At 39.7% G+C, this 16120-nt stretch overlaps 1 long non-coding RNA gene across 2 annotated transcripts; it reads left to right on the top strand.

Moving 5' to 3' along the window:
* Positions 1–1704: 1704 nt before the first annotated feature.
* Positions 1705–14138, top strand: LOC118564304. 2 transcript variants are annotated; one of them, XR_004931747.1, is made up of 3 exons: positions 1705–1937; positions 13534–13831; positions 13909–14138. It is a non-coding gene; the product is annotated as an uncharacterized LOC118564304 (long non-coding RNA). The 2 variants fall into 2 exon arrangements; XR_004931746.1 differs by having other exon boundaries at positions 1705–1919.
* The last annotated feature ends 1982 nt before the right edge of the window (positions 14139–16120 follow it).

Consider the following 16120-nt stretch of genomic DNA (forward strand, 5'->3'; position numbering starts at 1 on the left):
TACCCTCAGTCAATCTAAATTTGGTCAAGGTGGTGGAAAGCGTGCTCATTTTTTCTGATATCTGCGCTACTTGAGGTAATCCGAACGCTGAAGTGTGAGGAGCTGTCACCTTGCATGAGAGCCCGCAACAGCACCTCTTGATGTGCTTCGAGGCGGGGGAGGTGATAGAGATCTCTCCGTCCTGATAGGATGCTAGGACACTGGGGACCCTATAAGATGGAGAGGAGGGACTGTTCCACAACGTCTGCTTGGGGACAAGAGGTTGGCAGTGAAGGGGATTTAGACAGAACCCTGCCTTAACCAGAACAATCCCTTAATCATTCATTCTTTGACATTTCAACGGACAATCAAAACTCAAAAGGTGAATGATTAATGTATTTGTTTTTTAATCTGATAGCAAAAAAAGAAAAAACGCCTCATTTTAAATTCTTTCAGTTTCCTCAGATCACAAAGACAAAATGGAAGAACTGACCAAAGGACAGATTTAGATTTCAATATTTGAGTGCCGTGTTTATGCAGTCCAGAACTTATTGTCATATAACAATAGCAATAGTTTTGTCACAATACATTTTCTTTCCCACTATATAAGTGTAACTAAAATGCACGTAGTAGAGTGCAAGTATACTTTATATGTTAAAATCTAATAAACCTGCAACGTAAAGGTTTTGGTACTTCCCTACAAAACAAATACTATACTTTTGAGGAACCTACATGCATAAAAACATGTGAGAAAAGAGGGGAATACAGCAATAAAAGTCTTCAAAATAACGCTAAACTTGTAGCATAGTTGATGTGAAACTTGTATTTCTGAGGGTTTCAGAAATTTCATGTCTAATAAACATTCCTAAAAAACTGTAAAATAAAAATAGAAACCAAAAAATTGTTTTCTCTCTTTCGGATTTTATCTTTTTTGTTCTTTTTCAACATGTATATGTTTTACATCAAACCCGTCTTTATATCAGTCATTATAATCCAAATAAATATAAAACGGATTTTCTTTAATGGATGATTTCATTAATTAAGCAAAATGGTCTCCAAATCAATCTGGTCATGTGTGAAAAAGTATTCCAACTTTAGGGAGCCTTGGTAGTCAGACATTCTGACAAATGGAACACAGCATTACACAGCCTCGTACGCAGCAGAGCATCATGGGAAAATTAGTCCTACAACACTTCCTACTTTCAGCTTAAGTCATACTTTTCCAAACAGGCTAAAATAAACTAGCTCACCTGAAAACTAACTGCTCTGTCCCTTCTCTCAACTACTTGGTGTCTTTTTGAAAATTTAAAATTCTGCTCGGCAAAATGTTGTGATACTTTAATACTTGGCCTTTAAAATAGAAGAGGACATGTCAACAGTATGTATCAAAAATCAATTCCACACTTTAAGACAAGAGCAGCTAATGCTAAGCCAAGCATTCAGAGATGCAATGAAGCAGTTGCATCTCTGAATGCTTGGCATTTGTTTCTGTCTTACTGGAAGGGATGCTGCAAGCCTGCCCACAGGCAGCAGCGGGCACCGGTGTTTGCACTCCACAGGCCATTAACAGTTCAGCCCACCTTCCACAGCAGGGCAGCAGCTGGAGAGAGAGAGAGCAAAAAGAAACAGTGGTGTGGGATGTGACCAGCATATTTGAAAAAAAAAAGAAAAAAAAAAACATAGCCAGAGGCAGGGAAGGCTGGAATACACTCCGAGTAAAGCTGGCAGCTGTGCGGCTGCATGTGATAAAGTGCAGCTCAGCATAAACACACTCAGGGGCTCCCTGCACAGCTGGCCACCATAGGTTACAGTTCTGAAAGATGGCGCACAGGAAAGGGATGGTGGTAGAAGGAGACAGATGGGGGATGGATGGTGGCCGATCCACAGATCAGGTCTGAGGTGAAGAGGAAGATCAGCGGGGACTCATGAGAGGAGAGAAGGTGAGAGGATTTTGTAAGGTAAGAACTGAACATTCAAAGTCGTGTGCTGACAATTAAAAAAGACATCACCAGAAAAGCATGAAAGCAGTTTCTGCGCAATGCAGTTCAAGATATGTGTCTGTGCTCGAGTGTCCTCAGCACATAAAGACCATTATGAAAGATTAAGCAATGGACACACAGGTGGGACAGATTATCCATCTCCTTATAGATTGAAAAACAAGCCTGGCCAACATGTCAGGGTTAAATTATAGTTAACAGCAAACACATTTATAATGAGTTCAGCTCTCAGCATTTTGGGGTCATTACTGTGACAAGTGGTGATGCAGCCAGATGACGTGACCCAGTGACCCACTTGTACGATCTTTAAGTGCTTGAGTAGACAACAGGAGTTGAAATAGTGCAGAGAAAACAATTCTATTATACACAAATGACCATTTCTGATCCCAGCTAACTTGTGAATTATTTATCCATGTAATGCTGTTGATTTGCCTGAATTGATGACAACAATGTTATTTCAAATGGTACGGGGGAAAAAAACGTCAAAATTAATACATTTTGTATTGCAGCATTGTTATGTCACTGTAAAATGTAGAAAGGTTTAACATTTAATTTAAGAATATTTATCCATTAGGGAAAACACCCATGTTAAGTAAAAAAAAAAAGTCCTTTTAACAAAGTAATTAGTAGCATATTTGATGAAACCTTTAATAAACCCTTTAAAATAAATGTTTTAAAGGGTTTTGTTTTGTTTTTCTGCACAAACACAATGTCAGTAGTTTAAGTGGGCCGGTATGGACCGGTACGCAGTACTGGCACTTCTAAAATTTACCCCTCAGTGTACCAGGACCTTTTTTTCTAGCGTGCACCGTGTGCCGGGACTTCTATCCCCATCCGTAACAACCTATCTGCAGTTTACAGCTTGTAGTCTAATTGTTGATGTAAATATCTCTGAACTCTGAACAGTCCTTCACCACATGGTGGTCAGACTCAGCTGGCATTAGCTCATCCAACAGGGTACCTGCTGGCTGCTGCACTAACGCCTTGGTAAGATCAGTGGTGGTGCTAGCCATTTGGGAGCCCTGAGCACAAATGCTGTCTGGTGCCCCCCACATGGAAATGAACATTATATGATTTTTCTGTGTTTGTCTTTATTTCAAAAATAACTTAATATTAGCATTTTGAAAACAGTTGCAATAAGCAAGGGGAGAAATTTTAATCATGAAAAAATATTAAACTTATTTTGTATCAATGGTGCATATAGCGCCACGAAAGATAACTCTGTTTAACCGATCATGGAGGAAAATTAACAAAGACAGTAGATTTTAAGTGGGATTGAAATGAGGACACAAATAAAGTACAATGAATAAAATGCAACAATGGGCAGTGTAATATAAAACTAGGACTCATCCTATAAAGTGTTCTTAGGAAAAGACTTATTTTTTGTTCTGATTTCACATGTTTATGTTTGATGAAAACTCCTAAAACATCATAGATGTCTTACTTTCTAGAGGAAACTGAACAATGTGATCAGGACATGTTTTTTTCTGAGGAAGGTTCATTAGGAGGAGCTCATTAAAACCAAAGATCCTCAAAGTCTGCAGAACTTCTGCAAATTATTTTAGATTAACAGACCTCAACACTAAGTTGAACATACCAAAAAAAGGTAAAAAACAAAGCAACTGGACTTGTTTTCCGTAGTTGAAGACGTTTCGCTTCCTCTCCCGGAAGCTTTCTCAATTCAAAAAGTCTGGAGTAATGATGAGTAACAAGCTTTATACCATTCCAAACAAAGGCCTGTAATGGCTTAGATAACATGCAAATTCAACCGAAACAGGACCACCCCTTAGTAATGGGCGGTCGTTAAAACCATTAAGCCAGCGGAATGGACCGAAACTGGTCCACTCCTCTGTAACGAGGAGTCGTTAGAGTTGTTATTGGCTTGGCTTAAAGGAACAATGTTTTAATCACCTGAATGAGGGTGAGAGTTAAGTTGACGATTGGCTGGAATTAATCCTATAGCTGTGTTGTAAGTTTTTGAGAGTTGGAACCTAAGGCCTCCTCCTCTGTTTAAGGTTGGTCTTTCTCTCTTGACGTAGATGGCTTCCTTCACACCCCTTTCAAGGGCGACAGTGGCATAGCAGTTAGGGAGTTCGTCCTGCAGTTTGCGGGTTGCTGGTTCAATCCCCGCTCCGACTATCTTAATCAGTGTGACAATTCACACTTGGGGTCGTTGGACTATTTAAAGCGCAATACATGTATAAGCCATTTAAAATTAAACTTCCATTTTTCCTGTTTCGGTTGAATTTGCATGTTATCTAAGCCATTACAGGCCTTTGTTTGGAAAGTTGAACATAGGGTTAATTTTCATGTCTTTGTTACTTTTGCATTTATCATTTTTCATGTTTTTCATTTGTTCAGAGAAGTTTATTGTTGATTTAGTGAAAAATTGCACGTGAAAGATGCTTTGCTACTTTTTTGTAAATACGTTTTTTTGCAAGGTTTTTATTTAACATTCCCGTTGCCAACTTTGCCAACTCAATTACATATTGGGCTCATGGTGGGGGACACCACACGAGAGACTAGAGAGATGTCCATCTTTTTCTTGAGCAAATATTTTCGTATTGATTATATATAATAACAAGCATCAAATATTTTTAAATGTTATGTCATAATTATTTTTACTATAACTATGGTTTTACCCCCCCCCCCCCCCCAAAAAAAAAAAATTAAGTAAAAAATACTTAACTTGCTGGGTTTGGTGTCAAAAATAGAATGGATGCTCAAAAACAAGTTCATGTTTACTGTTAAGTACTTAGGAGTAACTGTGATGCAATATTGTTGTGAATGGCATTATGGAACTTTCTGAAATATCATGACTTTTTAAACAAAAATGTTGTCACCTTTGAACAAAAACTCAATCTGGATGATATTCCATCCATACATCAACCCGGAGGGATCAACAGCATTTGTTCAGATCGACCTCCAGTCAAACATTACTCCTGTTGCAGCAAAAGAAGCCAACTGTCCCTATGGTTAGTGAGGAACTGAGGTTGAAGAGATCAGAAGCATAAGTGGTTCTGAGGAACAGCTAATCCACAGTAGACCATCTTTCTTTGTCTCCCAAATATTTCCTTCTAACTTCAATAAGGTATCAGAACTCAAAATGTGTTTTGGCTCCAGTGGCCTTTATTTTACAGTAAGCTGACAGGAAATGGGGTTTGCCAATGCTAACCATTATGCTAATGCTAATGCTACTGGACCTGGCAGCCGGATGGCAAACAGCACAGTTGAAAGTTGGAACGAGACCGGACAAGCGCGGGTGTACCGACCGACCGGGACGAGTTCAACTTGTAGCTATCTCCTTTATGGCCACAACTTTTTTGTATCAAAACGGACACATCAAGCTTTCACCAAATGTAGTTATCATAACCAGAAAGTTTCTCTGTATATTTTGGACTTTTAGAAAGAATGTGTAAAATAACAAGCAGCATATTTACTTAAAGGAAATAACTAATTTTGTCACAGAGGTTGAGGGTCTGAGAAATACTTGCAATGTATTTGGCAACCTCAGACAAAGTGCAATTGTTATTATTTCATTAATGCCAAATAAGTCTTGATTTGAATAATATTTGAAAAGCTGACTTTTTGAAATGTGTGATGTAATTCATCCTTCAGACAGACCTTTGAAAGATATGGGGGCTGATTATGGTACTTATTTATTCATTAACATTTATATGGTTTGACATAGATCATGCACTCTAATAAAAGTTTTTAAAGCTTATTAATGCAAATAAAAGAAAATTCAGAACACTGAACACACATGAATAAAGCCACAAAACACAAGGTCTGACCATGATTGTATAACTGTATAGCAAAACAGAAGGCAAATTTTACAAAAGACCCATTAAATTTAAAACAGACTGTAAATGTCTTCAACCTAATGATGTCTTTCTATGTTCTATTAAGCAATAATATAACAAATATTTCAACGCATGTAGCATACTCAAACAGCATTATACCAGATGAAATGAGTTTTAGTTTAGATGATTCATTCATTTCCATTGGTGTGCTGAAATCCATCTGATTCCAGAGGAAACAGAGAGCCCCAGCTGACTAAGTTATGCAGGCATTTAAGTTTTCACTTTCCCTGATTTAGCATGACTATGCTTGTCACTAAGATTTAGAGTGGCCTGCAGTCTGCATTCTGTTTATTGTCACCAAACCTGCTGAGTGCCTGCATGCTTTCAACTTCAGGGTTATTGATTCAATTTTTAAATGGTTCCCATATTATGCGAGAACCCCTGGAAGATTAATTTGCATCACTGTTCATCTGTAATTCATTAGCCGTTTGGAGAGTTCAACCACAAGGACTCAAGAGGAAAAAAAAACTTCAGTCAGTAGAAATCTCTATACAGACAAACTAAATTACACTTTGAATCATTTATACTAAGACATGGGGACAACTGAGGACTGAAGTAATAACAGTATGTCTGATCTTTCCAATAAAAGGCTGATAAAATACATAAACAGATCAACATGTGGGAACAAGGACATATAAAGTAGAAGAAAAATGCTAAATGGTTTTCAAAATTTCATACAAATAACAGTTCAAATGGTGTTGTCTTCATCCCCATTAAAAAAATGAAACAACTGGCTTCAGAAGTCACCTAGTTAGTCAGTCCACCTGTGCATAAATTTAGGCTCAGTATAAATTTAGCTCTTCTGTGAAGGCCTCAGAGGTTTATTAGAAACGTTAGTGAACAAACAGCATCTTAAAGGCTAGGGGAAACTTTAAACAGGTCAGAAAACTAGTTCTGGAGAGGTTTAAAGCAGGATCGGGACATAAAACAATACGCCACGCTTTGAACACCTAACTGAGCCCTGTTCAATCCACCATCTGAAAATGGAAAGAGTATAGCAAAACAAGAAAACTTCTAGGACATGGTCACCCATCTTAACTTGACAGGCCATGCAAGGAGAGCATTTATCAATATCTGGAAAAGCGGTTGAAATCCACAGCTCAGGAAGGAAAATTTGTCCACGGGACAAAAGTCCCCTTTATGGAAGACCAACAAGGAGAAACCCATTTTTAATAAAGTAAATATTTAGAAAGAAGAGGCTTTGTCTGATGAGAGCAAAATCAACATGTTTGGCCAACAAGCAAAATGTTGTATGTGGCGGGAAACTAACACTCCACCTCAAACTAAACACATGATCCCTATGGTGAGACATGATGATACCAGCAGAGAACTGTGTGGATGATCATCTTCAGGTGGGACAAGGAAGCTGGTCAGATTTAATAGGGGATGAATGGAGTTTCCTTGGTCTCAATGATGCTGTGTGTTTACTGACGCTCTCTGAGAAACACCGGAGTGCTTCACAGAACAGCTGGATTTGTACAAATTAAATATAGCTGGACTTCACTTTTTTATTATGTGACTTTGATGGAACTTCGCTGGACAAGATTTTAATTAGGGGCATTTGAATAAAGGGGTCCAAATACAAATGCACAATTATGTGCTGGTCTGGTATCCCAATGAAATTCAAGCCACTGCAGACTGTTTTTCCCTATGCTGCAAAGTGAATGCCACCGCTTCATGAGTTGTTTCCACGCAAAAAGAAAACACATGTACTGTTTGTGTGAGACTAAACAAGAAATGTGACTGTGAAAATGAACACTGAGCTGGCTGTGTATGATGGCAAGCTGTGTCCCGAGGCTTTGGGTCAGCAGTCAATTAAATTATCACACTAAAATGAAAGACTTACAAAATCCCCTTACTGAATAATGGCTGTCACACAGTCTGTATCCTCCATGATGTTCTGTTAAAAAATGGTTGTAGAAATGGGATTAGGGCTTCATCCTCAGCTTCTTGTGTGCCCAGTCTAAAATGACTATCCTCTTATCTCAAGGCAACAGAGCTACATTATGTTATGTACCGACTTCGTCAAGATAGAAGGGATGTCATTGAAATTAATTTAATCTTCCTTGAATTAGCTTCAGACTATGATCTCACCCAATCAGAATTTATGTCCTCCAGAATTCAATTTCCTGCACACAGTGATATGCTTTTATCAGTTGGTAACTATTCGGTGGCCTCCAATAATGAGAGCTGTCACAGAGACCAGAGGCAGATAGTATTTGATGGCAACCGTGTTGTGACCACTGGAAATGTCTCCCACATCTTTCATGGATTACAAAGAAAAAATGTGAAATTTTCTTCAATTTAACAAAGCATGTCTCACAAAAAAAGCAAAAGAAAAAAGATTTGCCCCTCAGAAGCTGATCGATCTGAATACATGATGTCCAGTTACAGGTCATTAAGGCCGTGGGATGGACATTTTGTCTAAGTGAGAGCAAACCCATCTGATTCTGGAACTATTGGGATTTGGGACTTTGAGGGGAATAAATTACTTTAAATTGAAGAACTGAGCTGCACACTTCGGAAAACAATGTAGAACTAGTAGCAAGGCTGGGAAAAAGGACGGAAATCTCCCTGCTAGCAGAAAATTTGCATATTGGAAGTTATCACCATGAATGTTACGATTCTTCAAATAAACTCCAACGCAACCGATCACATTCAGTAGTAATCTAATTATGTTATGTTCTGTGAAGACTTCGGGGGCGTTCCAGAGAATATTTTGGAAGATATGGCATAATCAACAATAAAGACAGCAAACTGGACATTTGTGGAGAAATTTAAACTAAGGGAAGAGTATGGCACAACTGCAAAACTACTAAGAGATATCTCAAAACCTAAATCAAAAGGGTGAGCAATTAGGCTATTTTGTCAGAGAAGCAGCCAAAAGTTCCACGATAACCCAAGAGGAGCTGCATAGATCCACAGCTAAGTCGGAAGAGTAAATTGTGGATTGTAAACTGTACAATTACTAGTAGCGCACTCCGCAAGTCTGGCCTGTATGGAAGTGTGGTAAAAAGAAATTTGCTGTTGAAGAAAGTCCTGTTTACAGTTTCCCATGAGTCATATGGGACACACAGCAAGTATGTGAAGAACGTTCTCTGGTAAGATGGGACCAACATTCAGCTTTTGATCCCATAGACAAAATGCTACGTGCTGAAGAAAACACTGCATATCACCATGAATGCTCCATATTCACAGTGAAACTAGGGGGTGGGAGTATGATGCTTTACTTCAACAGGGACAGGAACGCTGTTTGGAGCTGATAAACGGACTTTAACCATCCATCCATCTGTTAAAGGAAGCATAAGGCTTGTGTCTGTACTGGACGTTCACCTTCTAGCAGAACAAAGACCCTAAGCATACGGAAAGCATAAAAAAGTAAATGATTTAGATAAAAGCATATTCATGTGTTAGAATGGAGAAGTCTACAACAAAATCTATGCTTACAGCCTCTCTGTCTATCCAGTCTAACTGAGCTTAAGCTGTTTTGCTAAGAAGACTTGCAGATGCAATTGCAGCAAAATGTGATTCTATAAAATATCACTCAAAGGGCTGTATACAAATGTGGGAACATTTTTTAAACATGATTTGTAAAGAAAAGTCTGAAAACCACGTTTTATCCTTCTTCCATTTCACAGCTACTCGCTTGTATGCATTGGTCTATCATAGAAAAGGCATTGAAGTATGTGGCTGCAACATGACATTGTGCACAAAAGTCAAGGGGTGTGAATACTTTTTCAAGGAGCTGTAACTGTAATATGAAACCATGCTGGCCTAAGCTTGTTCTTTCAGCAGCACAAAACGAAAGAGTCACTTCTTACCCAAGATCCTAGGAGCCAATGCAGCTTTCTGGTCCCCACTATTACTTTCATCTCATCTCAGCTCCTGATGCTTAATAAACTAATACCTGGGGCTGTTCTCTCTGTCTCTAAACTTTTAGTTGATCTGGCAAGGAGACAGAAAACAAGGAGGAGTGGGGACAGAAATAAAAGAACAAGGGATCAAAATAACTGAGGCTGGCTGGCTGAGCTGAGTGGGGCCCATCAAGACCAATAACCGTTAGCCGTGGACACGAGTGTCAAAGCGGGACAAGTGTCATATCACTCAGCCCACTGTTTCATTTGACTGGAGCACATCAATCACTCAGGGAAAATCGGCACAGACGTGCTGAGATAGGCTTCACCTCTGGCTCCCTCATTACATTGTGTCAGTGTTAGTAAAGTCCTCAGCCTGTCAGCAGTTTACTGCCATCTTCCTATAAAGTAGGCTTTCCTGTTCAGGTGTTTTGTAGCAAACACGCTGCAAACAGCAGGGAGAGTTACAGTATTGCATGGCCAAATTTCAATCTGGTGAAGATCTCTTTCTGCAACGAGTATTTGCATTAAACATTCACTTGGAATGCAAAAAAAAACAACTGTGCATGACTGCACATATTTAGGCTGGAGGTGATGTCCTTTTCTAGTAGTGCAAGGCTGATAGAGTCATACTTGCAGCTGTAGTTGTAGCAGATTATAGTTCTATCAATGGCTCATTTTCCTTCTATTTCAAAATTAGACACTACTTTGTGTTAGTCTATCACATAAAATCCCAATTAAATTCGTTGGAGCAATACTCTGTCACTGTAACATGACGAAATATGGAAAAGTTAAAGGTGCATGATTACTTTTGCACACCACTGTGTGAACTCCCCCCAGTGATGGGCTTTAATGAAGGCATAAAGTCTGATTAACAGGCCCTCTTTGAAAGCCTGTAGCACTCTCCCTGGCCACCACGCCGCATCCAGCAGCGTATATAACTGCGACAGGTAGAATAATAACATCTATGCATCACCGTACCTAAGAGCCCGATCTTCTAAATCTTCCCCTGATACCACCTCCCAGACTCCATTATTGTATTGACGCACAATCTTCAGAAGGAGAGAAATCCTCAGTGCGTAAGGTCACTTGGTTATGAAGACATATTATCATATTATCTGCATGAGGGTTGTAGGGCTCAGGCCTGACAAAGCTAATTATAATTGGACATGATACAGAGCTCACAGCTTATTACGTGCTTGGCTGGCTGACAAAGTCGCAGCTGAGATATGAGCAGAGAGAGGAGCGGAACACGAGCTGCAACTCAATGCAGGGCTGCACAAAAACAGCAGCGGGCTCTCTGATGATAATTTATTGATAGAACGAGCGAAAGCACCAGGACAAACCTGTTTCTGCTTGTTCACGAGGGCTGATTTGGCTAACACCTGTTTTATTCCAGTAGAAGTTTAATATTTATGCCAATTCAAATTTTCTCTGGAACAAACCAGCTTGGCTGATTGTGCCTTATCTTCACTCCCAAGGTTATTTCATTAACAAACAAATGCTTCTGTTTTGCTTCTCAAATGGCTAAGTCCTTATGATGTCTTGTACTTTTTGCACATTATTATTATTGCAGCCTTACTGAAAATAAAAACAGGAATTAGAAAATCAAATAGGGTAAAAATCTGACTCCTCTGTTCTTTTTTCACATGCATTTGCACATTAATAATGTTATTGTTTGAGTTGTGATTGCGGCATAATGAAGCATTTATGTTTTGAGGGAAGGCTCAAGGGCTTAATTTAAGAGAAAATCAGTGAATCACAAAGGCAGTTGTGCCTGTTTGTCCTCGGTTAACAACTGATTATTTCATATTACAACTTCCCACCTTAAATAACAACCTTCCCTGTTCTAATGTAAAATTACAAGACAGATATAGAGCATCCATCCATCCATCCCTTATTCAAGTTTCTGGTCTGCCCAAAGGTCTCTTCCCAGTGGCTGGACAACCTCACCTAAGCGGCTCCACTTTGAGCTCCCTCAAGTTGACAGTTCCTCCTAATCTTTAATGGTGAGCCTATCGACCCTATGCCAAATGCTCATTTCAGTCGCTTTTATCTAGTATTTACTCTTTTGGTCCTGATCCATATCTTATGAGCCTGGGTGATGGTCAGAACCGGAAAATCAAGAGCTTTACTTTTTGACTCAGCTCCTTTTTCACCTTGACTGAATTCAGGGGACAAGGCTCCAGTCGATCTATCAATCTCTTGTCTCATCCTGCCATGACTTGTGAACAAGATATCAAGAAACTCCTCTATTTCAGACAAAGAATAATCTCCATTTTGCAGGGAGCAGTCCTCTTTTTTCTTGTTGAGGAGCATTGCCTAAGAATAGGAGGAGCTTTACACTGAGTTGCGAGCAATTCCAGTTCATGCTGAAGGTCATGGCCTGAACCACCTCCGCACAAAGCAAAGACGAGACCTTGGGGTTCCTAAACCAGATAACTCCTCTCCACAATAACACTTTGACACTACGAATGTTACTGGAGACAAGCAGCTATTCTGCTTAGAGTCCAACCTTATCTCAGAACAAACTTCATTTTGGATAGAGTGCACAGACACACAGCTTTGGGGATACTAGGACTGTATTGCCCTTAAAAGCAACCCAAGTACCTCATATTAACAGATACGTTCTTCTCCAGAGCCACAAAACACACGTGGGCTGAACTGTCAAACTTCCACTAAACTGTCAGCAACTCCAAGAGGGTAAATCTCTATTTTATGACCCTGTTTCACTTTGATCACACACCATCCTTCCCTCGCATTGTTGTACCAAGTTTTCCCCGGAGCCTCCCATATCCTAAACAACTGCCTGTCCTTACATTCCTCCTTGTCTCCTCTCTCCAAGTACCTCTCTGCCTTCATGTCCTACCCAAGCCTGGCTAACAATATTTCTGAATCCTGGACTGTTGGGACTCCACCAACCTGCATCGTCATGGGATTCCCACTAGCCCAGCTATTTCCTCACACTATTTTTACTGGGGGCTTCACAGTGGCGCTACCAACTGTGAATGTCCTGGGTTTGAATACAGGACATTCTAGCTACAGTGGGTTCAAACCCTGGGTTTGAGCTGGGGTCTTTCTGCATGGACTTTGCACGTGCTGTGCATGCAGATACTCTGGCTTCCTCCCTCGGTCCAAAAACATGACGGTTAGGTTAATTGGTTACTCTAAATCTGCCATAGGTGTATGTGTTTGTGAATGGCTGTTTGTCCTGTATGTCTCTGTGTTGCCCTGTGATAGACTGCCGCCTTTCGGCTTTTGATCGCTGGAATACCTCTGTGACCCTCCACAAATTAGCTAATATGGGAAATGGAGCCTGGACTCCATTACCAAGGCGCACTTTCTCCCTTCCAGGGTTCCCTCTGTATTGCCTTTTCTGTTCACCACCTGGCTTTGAGGGGATTCAGCAAATGAAAAGAAGACCTTTCTGTGTAACAATATGTTTTTATTCACTAATATTCAGAATTCCACACCCTGGTCTTGACATTCACATTATTTGAACTTTTAGAGTTTGGCTGTGGAGTTAAGAGACAAGCTGGGATTGTCCACATACTGATCCTGAACATTGTTTTGTTAAACTTTCTTTAACCTCATCCTTTCGAGTTCTGAGATTTCTGACACAAACGGTACTTTCCCAAGGAACAGCAGCACTGCCGCACCTGGGAGGAGCACTACTTATACCTGGCCTCCCCAGTATGTAGGCGCCAGATTCTTGAATACTATTAGTGGGAGTAGACCTTCCAGTGTTCCGTGACTGCCTTCCTGTGTGTGATACTGATTGTTCTGTGGATTCCTGTCTGCTAACCTTGCCCCTGTTGGACTCTCTCGTTTGATCTTCAGATTCTGGACAACGACCCAAGCAAGTACCCTGACTCTGTCTCTCTGCCTCACCCCTCCTGTTACCTCTGCCTTTCTGAGCCCTTTCTGGACAAAGACCCTGGACTGGACCCTGGACTATGATTTTTGGATTTTCCCTCTGATACCTCTGCCTTCCTCTGACCACTCATGCATGACCCTGGACTGTCCCCTGATTAAACCTTCAGCTTCTGGCTGTGACCGGCTTACTCTCTCGGCCGACAAACACCGACCACCTGGATCTACAGCTTGGATTCTGTGCCATCTTCTGGATTCAAGAAAGGTTAGTGGCTCACATTCAGTGCATACTGCTCCCCACTGTTTGTCCTGCAGCCACTAACCTGACCCTCTCCTTTGCAGTGGTTCCTGTGGCCAAGTCTGCCGATTACCTCTCCAGCTACACATTTTGCTTAAATAAATCTTTTAAACTGCTCTCTGTGTGTCAGTTGAATTATCAGGACCAAAAACTTGATTCATTACCAGGTTAAAGGAGCAACCTCCACAAACTCAAATTTATTCTGTTAAATATTTCAGGTCAGTGGAACATGATGGAAACTTTGTATTTCAGTACTTTTGTAAAACATTTCTATTTAGCCAATCGAAAAAAAAAGAAGACCCTAAGTATCTGGATACTAAAACAAATCAGCTCAGTGTTTGACAAATATTGTACTGAAAGTAAAACAAGTGCACATATCAATACTGATTTTTAAAACAGACATTCAGTTGGTCCTGAAAAAAAAAACATTCCAAACATCTGGAAGTTGAGATTCCAATATATCTCTCTGATAAATGATGTCGGCTTCAGAAATCCGAGGAAAATAACGAGTGGCGCAACATCTTGGCACAACTAAAAACATACTTGAAATACAAGACTACATCTGAGATGCTCAACACCAAGACCACAAATCATCAAGGCTCAGAGTATTAGGAATTTATTTCAAAGCATATCATGTCTCTCTCTCTCTCTCTCTCTCTCTCTCTCTCTCTCTCTCTCACACACACACACACACACACACACACAAACACACGCTTGTCTTATGTACATAGTGAGGATCGTGTCTTGTCTTCTATAGACTTCCATTCATCTTCAAGCCTTTCTATGGCCTGACCATATATAACCCTGACCCTAGCCCTTATGGGTTTATACCTAACCCTAACCTAAACCTAATCGACACCATAGTACTAAACCTAACCCCTAGCCTACATCAAAGTCCTCTCTTTACTAGTAAAATGAGCAATAGGTGTTCTCGCTCAGCTGCAAGTACAAGAACACAGAGACGGAACTGTATATCTTTCTGGATACTGGCAAATGAGGCTGGAAGTTTGATTAATGCCCATAGGTGAACTGGCATGCTCAGCAGCTTTCTGTTGCCCTGGGCCCTGTATTTTGTTATTATCAGGCACGTCTACCTCTGTAAAATTCTAACTTGATTTATACACAATGCAGTTTCTTGCAAAAGTATTCATACCACTTTTTCATACTTTGTCTTGTAACAACTATAAATGTTGTTGTATTTTTTGGGAATTTAAGTGACTGATCAACAGCAAGAAACTGTTAAAAACTCAGAGTTTTAAACCAAAACGTTTACTCCTGTCATGACAGTCCCCAACCTAATGAGTTCCACTGGATATACCAGAGGTTTCAGTTCAATATATGCTTACTTGCCTGCAAAACTCTACTCGACCCAGCAGTCTGACCATCTTCTCATATTTCAAAGGCTGAATTAGTGGACCAACAGTTTTATTTTTTTCTAGTCCCAACTCACAGTTGGACCAAGCAAAGATCTCCAAATCATGTGCAAGTTAAATATGCAAAGTTTACATTTTTTTGCATGATTTAATGGTACTATCCACATTCTACTGTGTAGTTCACTGAGAGTACTATATAAACTCAGATCACCCTTATTCATGTAAAAAGAAATTATATGTAAATGTAAAAAACTGATATTTTAATTTGTGCTGTTGGCCGCTGTGCCTCCAAGATTAAACTACAATTAAAGTGGCATCAATTATAGCTCCAACTTGTTACTTGGTGACATCCATTTGCAATTTAATTAGTTCTTCTTTTATTGACTAAATAGTCCTGCTTAAAAGGGAACCTCCACCCAAGTCTAAAGGGCAATGCTCATTGTAGCGTCAGATACACATCAAAAAAAATATTTACTGATATTCACTGATTGCCTTTTTCTACCAAGGAAAGATTTATACATTTCAGGAATAATAACTGAGAGAAGTTACCACCTGAGCTGTAGATTTCCGCTGTTCCTCAAAAGTTACCATAGGCCTGTCGGTTGCACAGGATATAATTTAATCAATCAGATGCATTTCAGATTTTATTTATGAAAATAAAAAAGTTAAAGTATGTTTTATTTTCCTTCACTTCATAATAAATATTGGAAACTTCATATGAAATCCCATGAAAAAGAAAGTCACACCAAAGGAAGCAAATCTGTAGATTGTGTTCCTCCATAGAGGTGGTGAAACAGAGATAAAAAAACAACAACATTTAAACCTTTTTAAGCACCAAGATCTGGCATGTAATTTAAATATCAATATACATATGTATATAATA

This window comes from Fundulus heteroclitus, chromosome 10 (assembly GCF_011125445.2).
Source record: "Fundulus heteroclitus isolate FHET01 chromosome 10, MU-UCD_Fhet_4.1, whole genome shotgun sequence".
NCBI lineage: Eukaryota > Metazoa > Chordata > Actinopteri > Cyprinodontiformes > Fundulidae > Fundulus > Fundulus heteroclitus.